The following is a 17,583-nucleotide window of genomic DNA, read 5'->3' as shown; positions in this document are numbered from 1 at the left end:
AAAAGGAAATAAAAGACATCAAAATCAGTAGAAAAGTAAAACTTCCACTATTAGCAGATGACATGATACTATATAGAGAAAGCCCAAAAGACTCCACCAAAAAACTGCTAGAACTGATAAATTCAGTAAAGTTACAGGATACAAAATCAATCTGTAGAAAACTGTTTAATTTCTATACCCCAGAAATGAAGCAGCAGAAAGAGGAATTAAAACAATCCCATTTAGGCCAACAGACACATGAAAAAGTGTTCAATATCGCTCGGCATCAGGGAAATCCAAATCAAAACCTCAATGAGATACCACCTCACACCAGTCAGAATGGCTAAAATTAACAAGTCAGGAAATGACAGATGTGGGCGGGATGCGGAAAAAGGGGAACCCTCCTACACTGTTGGTGGGAACGCAAGCTGGTGCAGCCACTCTGGAAAACTGTATGGAGGTTCCTCAAAAAGTTGAAAATAGAGCTACCATATGATCCAGCAATTGCACTACTGGGTATTTACCCCAAAGATACAAAAGTAGGGATCCTAAAGGGTACGTGCACCCCAATGTTTATAGCAGCAATGTCCACAATAGCCAAACTGTGGAAAGAGCCAAGATGTCCATCGACAGATGACTGGATAAAGAAGAGGTGGTATATATATACAATGGAATATTATGTAGCCATCAAAAGGAATGAGATCTTGCCATTTGCAACAACGTGGATGGAACTGGAGGGTATTATGCTGAGCGAAATAAGTCAAACAGAGAAAGACATGTATCATATGACCTCACTGATATGAGGAATTCTTAATCTCAGGAAACAAACTGAGTGTTGTTGGAGTGGGGGGTGGGGTGGGAGGGATGGGGTGACTGGGTGATAGACACTGGGGAGGGTATGTTCTCTGGTAAGTGCTGTGAATTGTGCAAGACTGTTGAGTCCCAGATCTGTACCTCTGAAACAAATAATGCAATATATGTTAAGAGAAAAAAAAAAAAGAAGAAGGTAGCAGGAGGGGAAGAATGAAGCAGGGGAAATCGGAGGGGTAGACGAACCATGAGAGACAATGGACTCTGAAAAACAAACTGAGGGTTCTAGAGGGGAGGGGGGTGGGAGGTTGGGTTAGCCTGGTGATGGGTATTGAGGAGGGCATGTTCTGCATGGAGCACTGGGTGTTATGCACAAACAATGAATCATGGAACACTATATCTAAAACTAATGATGTAATGTATGGGGATTAACATAACAATAAAAAAATTTTTTAAAAAATCCCATTTACAATTGTACCAAAAATAAGATATCTAGGAATAAACATAACCAAAGAGGTGAAAGACCTGTACTCTGAAAGCTATAAAACACTGGTGAAAGAAATTAAAGATGACACAAGGAAATGGAAAAATATCCCATGCTCATGGATTGGAAGAACAAATATTCTTAAAATGTCTACACTACTCAAAGCAATCTATACATTTAATGTAATTCCATCAAAATACCAACAGCATTTTTTACAGAACTAGAACAAACAATCCTAAAGTTTGTATGGAACCACAAAAGACTCCAAATAGCCAAAGCAATGTTGAAAAAGAAAAGCAAAGCTGGAGGCATCACAATTCTGGACTTCAAGTTATATTACAAAGCTGTGGTAATCAAAACAGAATGGTACTGCCACAAAAATAGACACATAGATCAATAAATTAGAAACCCATAAATAGACCCACAACCATATGGTCAATTAATCTTCAACAAAGCAGGAAAAATATGCAATGGGAAAAACACAGTCTCTTCAATAGTACTGGGAAAACTGGACAGCAACATGCAAAAGAATGAAACTGGACCACTTTCTTACAACATACACAAAAACAAATTTCAAATGGATTAAAGACCTAAATATGAAACCTAAAACCATAAAAATCCTAGAATAGTAACTTAGTTGACATTAGCTATAGCAACTTACTAGATATGTGTCCTGAAGCAATGGAAACAAAAGCAAAAATAAACTACTGGAACTATATCAAAATGAAAAGCTTCTGCACAGCAAAGGAAATAATCAAAAAAATTAAATGCAACTTACAGAATGAGAGAAGATATTTGCAAATGACATATCTGATAGAGGGTTAGTATCCAAAATAAAGAACTTACAAAACTCAACACCTCAAAAAAGAATCCAATTAAAAAATGGGCAGAACACATGAACAGACATTTCTCCAAACAAGATATACAGATGGTCAATAGACACATGAAAAGATGCTCATCATCAGTTATCATAAGGGAAATGCAAATCAAAACTGCAATAAGCTATCACCTCACTCCTGTCAGGATGTCAAAAATCAACAACATAAGAAACAACTGGTGTTAACAGAGATGTGGAGAAAAAGGAATACTCATGTGCCATGCATGGAAACACAAACTGGTACAGCCACTGTGGAAAACAGTATGGAGGTTCCTCAAAAAATAAAAAATAGAATTACCCTGTGATTCAGCAATTGCACTACTGGGTATTTACCCGAATAATACAAAAACTCTATTTCAAAGGGATACATGTGCCCTTATGTTTATAATAGCATTATTTACAGTAACAAAGTTATGGATATAGCCCAATTGTCCATCAATTTATGAATGGATAAAGGAGAGGTGATATATATAGAGAGACACACACACACAGTGGAATATTATTCAGCCATAAAAAAATGAAATCTTGCCATTTTCAACAACATGGATAAACCTAGAGAGTATAATACTAACTGAAATACATCAGTCAGAGAAAGACAAATACCATATGATTTCACTCACATGCGGAATTTAAAAACAAAACAAATAAATATGATGGGGGGATGAGGGAGAAAGGAAGACCAAGAAACAGACTCTTTTTAAAAAGATTTTATTTCTTTAGGGGAGCCTGGGTGGCTCAGTTGTTAAGCATCTGCCTTCGGCTTGGGTCATGATCCCGGTGTCCTGGGATCGAGCCCCACATCAGGCTCCCCGCTCCACAGGAAGCCTGATTCTCCCTCTCCCACTCCCCCTGCTTGTGTTCCTTCTCTCGCTGTGTCTCTCTCTGTCAAATAAATAAAATTTTATTTATTTGTCAGAGAAAGAGAGAACAAATGGGGGAGCTGCAGGCAGAGGGAGAAGCAGGCTCCTCACTGAACAGGGAGCCTGATGAGGGACTCCATCCCAGGACCCTAGGATCATGATCTGAGCTGAAGGCAGATGCTTAACAGACTGAGCCACCCAGGCATCCCAACAGACTCTTAAATATAGAGAACAAATTGATGGTTACCAGAGGGGTGAGGGGTGGGGGAGGGGGATGGGTGAAATAGGTGATGAGGATTAAGGAGTGCACTTGTGATGAGCACCTAGTAAATAAAATAAGAACTTGTTAAAAAGAGAAAGGCGGGGAGCTGTTTCACCATGGCAGTCCGGCCAAACTCCCAGCGGAACCAGGATGCCACTGTCTACGTCGGGGGCCTGGAGGAGAAGGTTAGTGAACCATTGCTGTGGGAGCTATTTCTCCAGGCAGGGCCAGTAGTCAACACACACGTGCCAAAGGATAGAGTCACAAGTCAGCACCAAGGCTATGGCTTTGTGGAATTCTTGAGTGAGAAAGATGCTGACTATGCCATTAAGATCATGAACATGATCAAACTCTATGGGAAACCAATACGGGTGAACAAAGCATCAGCTCACAACAAGAACCTGGACGTGGGGGCCAACATTTTCATTGGCAATCTAGACCCGGAGATTGATGAGAAGCTGCTTTATGATACTTTCAGCGCCTTTGGGGTCATCTTACAAACCCCGAAGATTATTCAGGACCCTGACACAGGCAACTCCAAAGGTTATGCCTTTATTAATTTCACTTCATTTGATGCTTCGGATGCAGCTATTGAGGCCATGAATGGGCAGTATCTCTGTAACCGCCCTATCACTGTGTTCTATGCCTTCAAGAAGGGCTCTAAGGGGGAGCGCCATGGCTCAGCAGCTGAACGACTTCTGGCAGCCCAGAACCCACTCTCCCAGGCCGACCGCCCTCATCAGCTGTTTGCAGATGCACCCCCTCCACCCTCAGCCCCCAATCCTGTGGTATCATCATTGGGGTCAGGGCTTCCTCCACCAGGCATGCCTCCTCCTGGGTCCTTCCCACCCCCAGTGCCACCTCCTGGAGCCCTTCCACCTGGGATACCCCCAGCCATGCCCCCACCACGTATGCCTCCTGGGGCTGGAGGACATGACCCACCATCAACAGGAACCCCAGTGGCTGGACATCCTGGACATGGACACTCACAACCTCACCCATTCCCACCAGCTGGGATGCCCCATCCAGGGATGTCTCAGATGCAGCTGGCCCACCATGGCCCTCATGGCTTAGGACACCCCCATGCTGGGCTCCCAGGCTCTGGGGGGCAGCCACCACCCCGACCGCCACCCGGAATTCCTCATCCTGGACCTCCTCCAATGGGCATGCCCCCTTGAGGGCCTCCGTTTGGATCTCCCATGGGTCACCCAGGTCCTATGCCTCCACATGGGATGCGTGGACCTCCTCCACAGATGCCTCCTCATGGATACACTGGGCCTTCATGACCCCCACCCTATGGCTACCAGCGGGGGCCCCTCCCTCCACCCCGGTCCACCCCCACCCCCAGCCTCCAGTTCCCCCTCGTGGCCCACTTCGAGGCCCTCTTCCTCAGTAATTTCTTGTTCTCTTGCCTCCTGTTCTATCTTCCCAATATCTTTTCAATTCCTTGGACCAATCAGAGTTGCTGTAGCTCCCTAATGCTAAGGCACTAATCCCTCTCAGGGCTTTTTTTTTTTCCTTAAATGTAATGTTTTTCACAGGAGGTTTTATTTTTTTTCTATGTTGGTCCTAAGTGTTTTGCAAATGCACAGAGAAAATAAAACTAAATTCGTTGTTTAAAAAAAAAAAAAGGCAATGTCACTTTATCTCTGTGGTTTTCCTTTCAAAAACCCCTACCCATACCCCAGTTTAATCATGAGAAAAATACCAGACAAATTCCAATTACTACAAAAGACCTGATAAATCCTCCTCAAAACTATCAAGGTCATCAAAAACAAGGAAAATCTGAGAAACTCTTATAGCCAGGAGGAGCCTAAGAACACATGATGGCTAAAAAGAATTTTGTGGTGTTTTGGATGGAATCCTGGAATGGAGAAAAGACATTAAGAAAAACAAACAAAAATAACAACTAAAGAAATCTGAATAAAGTATAGATTTTGATTAATTAATACAAGATAAACAATCGATTAATCTTACCAACAAATGTTATGAGTTGCATGTTCAAGTCTTAATTTATGTTAATCTTTCAAAATGAAATGCTTTCCTCCTTCAGTTATTTGAAGTCCATTTATTCTTTAAAATTATGCTGGAAACTACCTTTTTCACCAAATACCTGACCCTGCTACTCTAAACCTCAGTGATCTCTCACATGAGGCACTTAGAGTAGTTTTCGAGCCACCTAACCCCTATGTACATGTTATAACTTTCCTCTCCACTCTCTTTTTATCAGTATGTTGGCTCCTTGAATAATTTCAAGTCAAGTGGCTATATCTTTACAAAATTCCTTTATATGGCAATCATCTTTAAGTATAATTCTAGGCTTAAGGTACGTGGCAATTAAAATTTGTTGATTAATTCACAAAAATCATAAGTGATGTGCCCCAAGATACCTTTTCAGGCCCAAGAGTGTGTCTAACACTAAGTACCATTTTCCTGTGTCTATGACCTATAGGTGTTGATATTTACAAGACTGACAAAGACTAACTGATCTTTTCTTTCAAAGGACTCTGTAGCTCCCCAATGACTAAAATACAAAATCTCAATTCATCTGTCTCTTCACAAACTAAATTCTGTCAACAACTTTGGCCTTAACCCCTTATAGTCTCCCAAATTTACATTCTGTTCCAAAAAAATAATTCAGTTTATTGGTGGAGGGCAAAGGGGATTTTCATGCTCTTCTCTACTTCTACATATTTACAATTGATGTCACTCTGCTGAAGTCATTTCCTCAATAAAGCCACTCCTAACCCTTCAGCTAGTAAGACTTAGGTACTTTTTCTCCTGCCTTTCTATATTATTTCAAAGTATTGTATCACCTTATTTCAAAGTAACTATCATAATACTTATTACAATGATGTAATTATGTTTACCTATCCATCTATCCACTGTACTATGAGACTATAAGACTGTAATAAGGACTATATTTTCTTCATATTTATAGCCCCTGTAACTCAGAGTAATTGGCACTTAATACATCTTCAAATGAGAGCTTATTGAATAAATGAATACATGAGTATGAATATGGTGTGCAAGAAAACAATGTATTCTAGCCAGCATGATTCCCAATGCCTAAAAATCCACAGAAAGTTGGCATTGTTGATATATTTCCTATAATATTCCAGAGAATGCAACCCTTCTTTTTTTTTTTTTTTTTAAGATTTTTATTTATTTATTTGAGAGAGAGAGAATGAGAGAGAGCACATGAGAGGGGGGAGGGTCGGAGGGAGAAGCAGACTCCCTGCAGAGCAGGGAGCCCGATGCGGGACTCGATCCAGGGACTCCAGGATCATGACCTGAGCCAAAGGCAGTCGCTTAACCAACTGAGCCACCCAGGCGCCCAAGAGAATGCAACCCTTCTAAGAAATGCCTTGTGGGAACACCCACCAACCTTCTCAGTGAAAGATCTGAAACTTTAAAGCACATAGACCATGGACGATATGCTATATATATGGCTTTTCTTTATCACTTTATATTGTATATCCCTTATTACTTTATATGCCATAATTCACCTAAACTTGCTACTTTTATGGACCTATACTGTGCTGTACACAAACCTTGAACAAACCATCTATTAGAAGCACAGATTACGCCTTTCAGACGCAAGCTCCCTTTGAAGGTTCTCTTTAAGAATCTGAACTACCTGAAAATGTAATCTTATCTCCTATAAGCTTTTAACCAAGCAAATGGAATTTGCAAGGACATTGGTCAAGTGGCCGGCCTAGATAGACACAGAGGTAGAGCATTGCTTTCAAGATGCACTGATTATCACAGTATGGTAAAGCTGAGAGTAGTTTCCCTGCTTTCAGTCAGCACACATTTGGAGGCATGCTTACTATGTGCAGGTGTGATGCTAGTCTCAGGGACATTAGAGCTCCAGACCAACTGTTTCATTTTTTTGCAAGTAAAGACAGAGGTCTAGACAGGTAGATCGATTCTCTGCAGCCACCAAGCTAATCATTGACAGAGTAAAGACTAGAAATCACAACTCCAAGATTTCCCATTCACTGACATTTCTTAGACACTTGACTGGCGGAGTTCTCCAAAAGGAAAAGTCCACCCTTTCCAGAGTGCCCTCAGCTCTGAAATTCCACCATCCATTCCTTTGGGCCTCGTCTCTTTCAAATTCACCTGAGAGAAGTAAGAAATTAACATTAAAATACGTAATACTTCAGAATAAATTAATTCTTAAGTGTGGGGAAAATGGAACAGCATAGAAGTACTGGGCATCCGGCAGGGAAATCAATAATAAAAAAGCAAGAATAAGGAGCAGGAAGGAAAGAAAATCTAGGTGATGCACCGACAGATGCCAAGTGCTCACAACTTTGCCTCAGGCCAATCTGGTCTGTTTCAGAATGAAGTAATTAGCTTGCTCAAGCTTGAGCCCTTGGTTCCTCTGCCAGAAGGTTTCCCTGTGGTTTATAAACTTAGGCAGACCTAGCAAAAAATCACCTATGACACAGAGTTTGCTGCAGCTTAACAGAATTCCTTCAGGAGTGCTCACTCTGGAGTCCAAAGAAGAGTTTCAAATGTTGATTGCAATGCTCTCCCTTGTTTTAGGTCAGAAATATCAGCAGGAAGAAAGGACACTTAAGAAAGGATTTTTTTAATTGTCAAAACCAGAAGAAATTCTAGCAAGGGCAGAAGCCTTCTGATAAGAGACAGCTAAAAAACAGCTTACCCTAGCTGCCTGATTTTTTTTTTTTTTTTTTTTTTTTTTTTTTACTCATAAATTGATTAGGAACAGTAGGTGGACTCTGGGTGAAAGTAGAAAAGAACCACACTGGACAACCCAAAGGTCAAGCTTAATGGGGCTGTGCTTGGGCAGGTGGCCAGATGGGTGAGTGCCTCCTATTCGGAAGAGACTATCAAAGGGAAAGGTTGATGCATTGCACTTTAGAAAGCCATTTTTCTCTAAGTTTCATACAAAATCCAGCCACTAAAATCTAGAACCACAAATGGTAAGAATGAACCTATTCACTCTGCTTGTGGAAGTTTCCATGAGCACCGGAGTGTGCAATTATTGCTGCCAATGACCCTCTTCTTGAAGCAGTTGGTATCAGATATGATGACAGCAAAAGCACCCTCCATAGGAGGACTTCTCCAAGTCGATCTTATGTGGCCTGGTCTGCCTCTTTCACTCAGCCTCTCTGAGCACCAAAAACACCTCCTCAGAAGGAGTCGATATATTTAGAAGCCCTGTCTTGAAGAGGTCAACAAAAAAGATAGGCTGGATACCTTTGGATGTCATTTCATTTAGAAATGAGAACTTGTGTCTCAAGGGAGAAGCACTTGTTAAAGGGGAGAGAAGGTTTAGTCTTTGATTTGGAATCTGTGTATTTGCTGTGGGTTTTCACTTAGAAATATAATACCAGACAACTCGGATTTACAAGCAAAGCTACAAGGTGTTTGGTATTCTGCTGATGCTAAATCTATACTTTCTTTCGTCTGTTTCTTTCTTTCTTTTGGATATTCATTGTGGAAGAATTCAATCATAAATGTGTAGAAAAGAGTACACATGGGTGCATTCAGGTACCCATCACTGAGATGCAAAATAGCAACTGTTGGCCAATCTTGTCTCCCAGCCTTCTCCCTACATCCACTGGGTAATTTTAAAGCAAATCTCGGATAGCCTATCATTTTGTCATACACACTTCAATGTAACTCCCCTTTGTATGACCTGTATTTCTTAAGATGTTTTTAACTGGTACAGAATAAGTTGGTTGGTTCTGCTAGGGATCTGATGCTGCATTCTTAAATAGCACAACCTCCTCTCTTTGCTCGGAATGTTTCTTCCATTGATGATGCTATGCCAAAGAGCCTCTGATTTGGAAGCTTAGTGAGTACAGTTAGAGACAAGGGGAGAGAGCCAGTTGATGGCATGGTGATTGCTTCTGCCTGGACCCTTGGACAGGGTTCAAGTCTCTTTGATTCAGGCAGGGCAGAAAGTGGATGGAATAATTTCCATGTGAGACTGAGTGAGCATCTGAGTCTGGGGCTAGCTCCTAGAGAGGTTGTTTAGGGGAACACAGAGAACACTGATGAAAATAAAAACTCTTTGGGGGCCCATGTGTGAGATGGGGCTTGGCAGAAAGTCACTCTTCTGACTTTTGCATGGAATTTAGCAACACTGACATTCTGAGATTTATACAGTAGTCAGAAGTAACTGCATTAGTAGAGTTTCAGGCGTTTACACAGGGATGCTTTCAGCTCTGGCAAGAGAAAATTCCCACCATTCATTCATTGTTTTGCTTTTTTTTTTTTTTCCTTTTATTTACTCAAGAATGTATTAAGCCCCTACTATGGGCCAGACACTGTTTGTGTTACTGTGATCATAGCAGAGCTCAAGATAGAAAAATTTGCTCCCATTTTAGAGGGAAAGTGGGGCAATATGCCCTAAATATATAATATAATTTCAGACAGATAAATGCTGTAAGAAGGAAAGCAAACAAAAAAATTTTTTTTTAAGATTTTATTTACTTATTTGACAGAGAGAGAGCACAAGCAGGGGAAGCGGCAGGCAGAGGGAGAAGCAGGCTTCTTTCTGAGCAGGGAGCCCAATGAGGGACTCAATCCCACAACCCTGGGATCATGACCTGAGCTGAAAGCAGACACTTAACTGCATGAGCCACCCAGGTGCCCCAGCAAACCAAATTTTAAAGAAGACTAACTTCAGGCAGAGGGTGGTATTTTATACAGGTGGGCATGGAAGGTCTCTATGAGGAGATAACTTCTGAGACGAGGCCTGAATAAAATATGGGGACAAGGTACCCACAGGTTTGGGTGAAGGACATCTGGGTTAAAGGCACAGAAAATGCAAACTCCCCGGGGTTCAAATAAGCAGGGTGTGATCAAGAAAAGAAAGACAAGTATGGCTATTATGTAGTGATTCAGGTGGAGATTCATAGGAGATGAGCCCAAGAAGCAGGTCAGACTAACTTTGCAGGGTTCTAGAGGCCACAATCATGTATTTGTCTTTTTTTAAAAAAAAGGATTTAATTAGGGTGCCTGGTTGGCTCACTCGGTTAAGTGTCTGCCTTCCGCTCAGGTCATGATCCCGGGGTCCTGGGATCGAGCCTGGCTTCTGGCTCCCTGCTCAGCAGGGAGTCTGCTTCTCGCTCCCCCTTCCTCCTGCTCCTTCTCTCTCTCTCACTCACTCTCTCAAATAAATAAATAAAACCTTTAAAAAAGATTTAATTAATTTGCGAGAAAGAGAGAGAGCAAGTCAGAGGAGGATCAGAGGGAGAGGGATAAGCAGACTCCCCACTGAGCACAGAGCCCAACACGGGGATAGATCTGAGGACCCCAAGATCACTACCTGAGCCAAAATCAAGAGTCAGAGGCTTAACCACTGAGCTACCCAGGCGCTACATATTTGATGTTTTAGTGTTTTAGTGTGTGTGCTCTCAGCAGGGCCTTAATGACAGAGGCACGATTCCTAGTCCCCACAGTTGGTCAGGACACAGTCCACATGAGCAGGGGCTATGGGCCCGAGGCTAAGGTTTTCAAGCAAGGGAGTAACAAAACCTCCGTAGATTTTAAAAAGGAGCCCCTGACTTCTATGTAAGCAAGCGCTTCAGGGTAATACAATGAAAGCTGAGACCTTATAAAAGGCCATTGGTATAATCTGGCAGGAGGAGATAACGGGCTAAACCTAACAAGGAGATAATGAGGTATGTGTGGATTTAAGCTGCATTCCCAGATGGAGCTGATAGGGCTCGCTGATGGATCAGAGGGCTGTGGACATGGGGGAAAGAGACTCACGTATTTGGTGTCTAGGCAGCAAGGTGTGCAGTGGTGCCTTTTACCAAGATGGAAAAGAGGAGGTTTGGGAGGGAGAGAGGTAAACACACCTCTAGTTCCTAACAAACCACCTTTCCTCCTTGTTCTCTTTCTTCTGCTTTGTCCATCTGTCCCTTTCTATTGATCATTCCTAGAAGTAACAAATGTACAATAACATTTCCCATCTCATATCCACTCCCTCGGCCTCCCTGGTTCTGCAGGGTCTGGCCCCGATGGGCTTCATATACCATGCTCACAGGTTAGCTGGCCTGTGCTGGGTTGGGCCAATGAGAAAAAAATGGGGGGATGATTGAAGGACAAGAGGAATGAGAACCAAAACGCTTCTCCAGGCCCTCTGCCTCAGCCGGCATTGCTGGTAGAATCAAGGACTTTGGCACCCCAACTCTATTTAGAGTTCAGGAAGGTCAAGAGGATCCAGAAAAAGGGACTAAGATGGAGTAACCAATAGAAAAAGAAGAACCTGGGGCACCTGGGTGGCTCAGTAGGTTAAGCGTGTGCCTTCAGGTCAGGTCATGATTCCAGAGTCCTGTGATCAAGCCCTGCATCTGGCTCCTCCCTCTCCCTCTGCCCCTCCCCCTGCTCATTCTCTCTCTTTGTCTCTCTCTCTCAAATGAATAAATAAAATCTTTAAAAAAAAAAAAAAAAGAAAAGAAAAAGAGGAACCCCATAAACCAAGTGGTAAAAACTTTTCCAAAAGAGAAAACATCAACTTTATCAAATGCTGCTAAGAAGCCAAGTAAGATGATGACTGAGAATTATCTATCATATTTCACAATTGATACTATGAGAACAATTTGGTTGGACTGGTGAAGATGAAAGCTTGACTAGAAGAGATTCATGCAAAATATGAGAAGAGGAAATAGAAACAAGTATTGCTACATTTCAAGACCAGAGAAACATGACCCTCATTTAAGAGGAATATAGTGTTTGGGCAGAAATTGTTTAAAGATGGGAGATCTATCCATCAGAGTCCACCCAGTAAAGCAGAAATCTCCCGAAGCATTTAAAACAAAGGTAATTTAACCAGATAATGCAAGAGCTGAGACACCAATAGGGTCAGATGAAGGAGCCCAAGACTAGTGGCCTGCAGACCTCTACTTCCTTCTGCCTAAAAGGACAAAGGAAAGTAAGATGTTGTTAGAATCCAAAATATAGGGTCACCTTCAGAAGCTGGAATCACAGCATTTGTGTCCATTTGGATCTAGAGCCAAGAAGAAGACTCAGTTTCTATTAGATATATTCTAATTATTCAAGATTCTTCTTGCTGATTGCTCAACATCGACTTGGAGAATCCTGCACTGGGCAGTGATTCTTAACAATGTCTGTAAATACAAATCATCTGGGGTGCCTTTTAAAAATACCAGTATCCAGACTGTACCCCAAACTAATTAAATCAGAGTCTATGAAGTTTTGGTTTGTTTTTAAAAATTGCCAAATGATTTTAATGTATTGCCAGGGCTGAGAACCACTGCTCAAAATTCTGCATGATAAAACAGTATCAAATCTTCCTCGCAAAAACTGCCTCCAGCACTCGAATCTGGTCCTAAGGTATCCATCATAGCAACAAATGGTAAAAGCCCAAATGGTGAAAGCTCCCTGCATCACTGAATTAATTTTCTTAATGAAATCGGCTGCCTGAAAGCTCCCATCTCTTTAATGCTCTTTTGAGGTTAGAAGAGCAAAAGATGAAAAGCCCAGAAACAACATTCTCTGTGTTGCCTTTCACCATAACAGAATAATTAAGTGGTGTGGTTACCCACATGGCGCCGAGAGACACATTTTTCAGGATGCTATAGGTTACAACTGATAGAAGTAAAGGGGCATACCCTGCCCACGTGAAGTGAAGAATTAACACACCTGATCTCTTTTCAAACCACTCAAATGCCTTTCAGAGTGGCTCATGTTTGTGCTTCTCTAATTTGGAATATATTATGTATCTCATAATTAGGGCTTCGCTCTTTCTGGGAGCCTGAAACATTTGTCACTTTTACAGAATCGAAATCTTGAGTCTGTGGATCAGAAATAAGCTCCTGGTCTTTTATTGGGAATCCTGCATTTTGGGTAAGTTATTTCCCCCAAGCAGCTGGGATTGAGTCAGTGTTCTTAGTTATAATTAAATGATAAATCTTCACATGGAAGGCATCCAACACCAAATATGTCAGTCCCATCAAAGTGGAAGAGAGCACAAGATACATTTACCTAGGAGAATGATTCCACTTTGGAAAATTATATTCTCTTGTCAGAAGCCAGATGACAAGCAGTTGCCTGCGAACAGTCGATAACAAAAGGCTCTTTAGTGGCTCGTGATGCATCTTTCAGACCCTGCATCCATGCAGTTTTCTGGAAATAATGAGTGGCTCCCTCCCTGTCTGACATTTCCTTATTGGCATCGGCATCGCCAGTGTCCAGATAGGCTTAGTGCTCAGCATTGATTTAGGGATGCTGGAATGCTCAGCTGGAATGTGAAGCACATCGCAGTCAGTTCTTGCTGTGGCACGCCGATCATTCTACCATTCAGGACTGTTACTTACGTTCCTTTCAAACCTCTTCCTTCAACAAACATTTATTAAATACCTGCCGTGGACTGGGCTTGTACTGGCAATGTGGGAGGTTCAACCCTGACTCTGACAGTTTTGATTCACTTGTCCAGTCAGGCATCAAGAATTCATTAAGATAGGGAGAGGCAGAGAGCTTGGAGTTGGTGATTTAAAAATGTCCTTTCCAAATTGAAAATGATATGGCTCTGTTTACATATGCTTGTGTGTGTGTGTGTGTGTGTGTGTGTGTGTTTAAATATAGCACTGTTTAACTCATTTCTGTATCCCATGTGTCCTAGCACAAGGCACTATAACTACTAAGAATTCAATAAGCTTCTGCAGACAATGCATTGCATGAATGAGATAATTAATTATCTTTGGAAATGCATAGCATAAAATTTTCAAATAGTAGCTAACACATAGATGGTTTACTGTGTGCAGAACACTCTTATAAATCATTTAATCCTCACAAGAACCATAGGAAGTATTATTATTTTCATTTTAAGATAAAAAATGGGAGATGCAGGGCACCTGGGTGGCTCAGTCATTAGGCGTCTGCCTTTGGCTTGGGTCCTGAGCCCTGCATCGGGCTCCCTGCTCCGTGGGAAGCCTGCTTCTTTCTCTCCCACTCCCCCTGTTTGTGTTCCCTCTCTCACTGTCAAATAAATAAATAAAATCTTTTAAAAAATATGGGAGACGCTTAGAAATCAAGGAAACCATCCAGGCACACACAGCAGATAAGGGGCAGAGAGAGGGGGCATACTCAGGCTTTCTGGTGTTATTGCCACACCAACAAACTACACTCCAGAGAGCTGTGGTAAGTTAGTGTTTGACCGAGGCTAGCATCGTTTCTCAGAAGTAGGGAAACATGGGGCCCTAGAAAGGGATTTGTCTTTGGGATCCAATATACCCGGCCCCACATTGAGTGGCTGTGTGACTTGGGCCAGTTCATGGACCTGTCTGAGCCTCAGTTTCCTAACCAAAATTATAACTGTGCCTATCCTGTTAGTAAACAGACTCTGGAGCCAGACTGTCTAACTGCATCATTAAGCAATCTACTTCACCTCTTTGTGCCTCAGTTTCCTTGTTTGTAAAAGGGGCACAGGCAGGTAACTCTCTCCTATGGCTGCCATAAGGGTAACATGTATCTATGTATGAAATGCTTTGAATAATGCCACCACCCAACAAGTGCACACCATTGATGTCATTTATTATTGTATTGCTATAGATATTACTATTATTATTTGGCTTTACCAGACATTGAATATTTGGTGTGCTACCTAAGGCCAGTTCTCCCACTTGGCAATAAATCAAACTCTCTTTCACCTACTCAAGGATTCACTCCAGGAATGCCTCCCTCTTTGTCTTATGTCATCCTCTCCACTGGTCATTCCAATCAGTATTCAAACTTGCTATAAATTCTCCCATATTCAAGAATCAACTCGTTTTATCCCATTTCCATCTCCATTTCTGCTCCTTGTTATAGCAATAGTCCTTTAAAAAATTGTCCATATTCGTCATTGCCAATTTTCTTCCCATTCTCTCTTTTTTTAAATTTCTGTGGTACAATATGTATAACATAAAATTTATCATCTTAATCATTTTAAGTGTACAGTTCAGTGACATTAAGTACATTCACATTGTGCAATCATCATCACCATCCATCTCCAGAACTTTTTTCATATTTCCAAACTAAAACTCTATGCCCTTTAAACAATAACTCCCTATTCACCACTCCCCCAACACCTAGCAGCCCCCATTCTTGCTGTCTCTCTGATTTGGCCTACTCTTATTACCTCGCATAAGCAGAAGCATATAATATTTGTGCTTTTGTTGCTGGCTCATTTCACTTAGCATACTGTCCTGAAGGTTCACCAAGGTAGTATATGCCAGCTTCATATATTTGATGCTCTGTTATTGGGTGCATACATTTTATAATTATTGTATCTCCTTGTTGTACTCAACCTTTTAATAGTATATGATATCCTTTCTCACTTGAAAGTTTGACTTTGAAAGTTTGATTATAACATGTCATGGTGAGTCTCTTTAAGTTCACCCAGTGGGACAGGTGCTTTTTGACTGTCACTCACTGCTTCTCATGCTTGGGGCAGGACAGGATACGTGCTTTGTTTTACTGGTCCAGCCCCTGCTGTGGGCCAGCCTCCTTCTTAGTGGACCTGAGATGTAGAGATCCTCAGCATTCCTGCTTCTTCTCCCTGTAACAGCCAACTTTGCCTTGAGTCTGTGGTAGAGCTTGTGCAGAAGAGTTTCTTGCCTCTCAGTAGGAGACCTTAAATATAGGATCTTCAACCTCAAACCCTTTCCTATTCTTTCTCTAGGACTAAAGGGATTTTTCTTCTATCCTTTCCCCAGAAAAAAATTAAGATTCACTGCCTCTTCCCAAGAAGCTTAAAGGTTTTCTTTTGTGCGAGCAAAGGGGTCTGGGGAAATGTGTGATGTTTTATGCCTGCTCCGGAGTGGCAATCAAACCTCTCTTACAGGCCTATAGCACTGTGTGAGAGTCTCTGGTCTCCTGCCCTGGGCCACCAATCTTTCTATCAAGCACCTGAATGATGTCCATGAAAAATATCTGGTAAATGAGTATGAAATCTCATTGTGTCTGGGGTTCTGAGAGGATCTATACTGTCATACTAACCCACATTCAACTATTAACTGTTCATTATATTTACTGATTTTTTTTCTTACCCATAGAATGACTACTGGTGCTTCTCCCTCCCATTCTCTGTTACTTCTCTCTCCTTGAAAGGTCCTCTCCTTGGCCTTTTGGCTTTTGGCCACTTGGTTGCCCTACACATCAGCTTTGATAGGTTCCAGAAAATTAATGACTTTGTAATTTATCTTGCTTCTTGTTGTTTTGGTGCAAGTGACACACGTTCTAATCATAAGCAAAATTTATCCATTATTTTTTATACTACACCAATTAGGATTTTACCTACACCTCTCAACTGACACAGTCAAAATCATCAGACAGCTCCATACTGCTAATCTACTAGATAATTCTCAGTACTAATCTTTCTACATTAGTAACACTAGGCAGAATTGATCCCCCTCTTATTCTGTAAACATCTTATTTGGTTTCCAATACACAATAACTCATAGCTTTCCTCTTTCATCCCTAGAAGTTCCTTCTCCCTGTATTTTGCTGACTCCTCTTCTTCTTTTCAATGTCTTAAACTCAGAGTACCCCTGGGCTCAATTATTTCACCTCTTTTCTTCCCTGCCTATGTCCATTAGTGATTTCATCCAGTCTTGTGACTTTAAGTACTAGCTCAAATTTCTCTATCTAGCCCAAATCTCTTTTCTGCCACACTCAAATTAACTTATTATTTGACTTCTTCACTACAGTGTCTAATAGACAGCTCAAACATATCTTGTCAAAAAAATCAATTCCTTATCCTCATATTTGAATCTACAGCACACACATTCTTCTCTGTTTCTCTAGATCACAACCTCTTATTTCAGAACCAGAGGACAAAAACAAAAACTTAGTTACCCTCGCCTTCCCTCTTTCACTCATGTCACCCAATTAACTCTTTAGCAACTCATCAGTTGGCTCTACATGAAAAATAAATAAAATAAAATAAAATAAGTTTAAAATAAAAAAATTCAATTTCTTCTAATCACTTTGATTATTGCAACCAAATCATCTGTTGCCTGACTTATTGTAATTATTTTCTATCCAGTCTCCTTCATTCCACTTTTGCTTCAGTACATTTTCATCATGGCATTAAGAGTGAATTTTGGAAATAATAGGTCAGATCATGTCACTTTCCTACCCCAAATCCACTAGCAACCCCTATATAAGCCAGAATGAATACCAAAGGTATTACAAAAACTCTTTCTCTGGACCTCCCTATCTTAACGTCATCTCTTACTGCTCTTCCTCTCACTCTCTAAGATGAATAATAAATTTAGTCTACTAAAATAAAAAATAAACTCCAACTACATTTGAC

General features: G+C 41.3%; 1 pseudogene; it reads left to right on the top strand.

The window, feature by feature from the left end:
- The first annotated feature begins 3,388 nt into the window (after nucleotides 1-3,388).
- On the top strand, nucleotides 3,389-4,790 carry LOC123847403 (splicing factor 3B subunit 4-like; annotated as a pseudogene).
- The last annotated feature ends 12,793 nt before the right edge of the window (nucleotides 4,791-17,583 follow it).

Source organism: Mirounga angustirostris, unplaced genomic scaffold (genome assembly GCF_029215605.1).
Source record: "Mirounga angustirostris isolate CCGP_5_RB_7025 unplaced genomic scaffold, mMirAng1.0.hap1 SCAF_2, whole genome shotgun sequence".
Taxonomy (NCBI): Eukaryota; Metazoa; Chordata; class Mammalia; order Carnivora; family Phocidae; genus Mirounga; species Mirounga angustirostris.
Note: the sequence above shows the minus strand (reverse complement) of the source record. Positions and strands in the feature narration are given on the sequence as shown.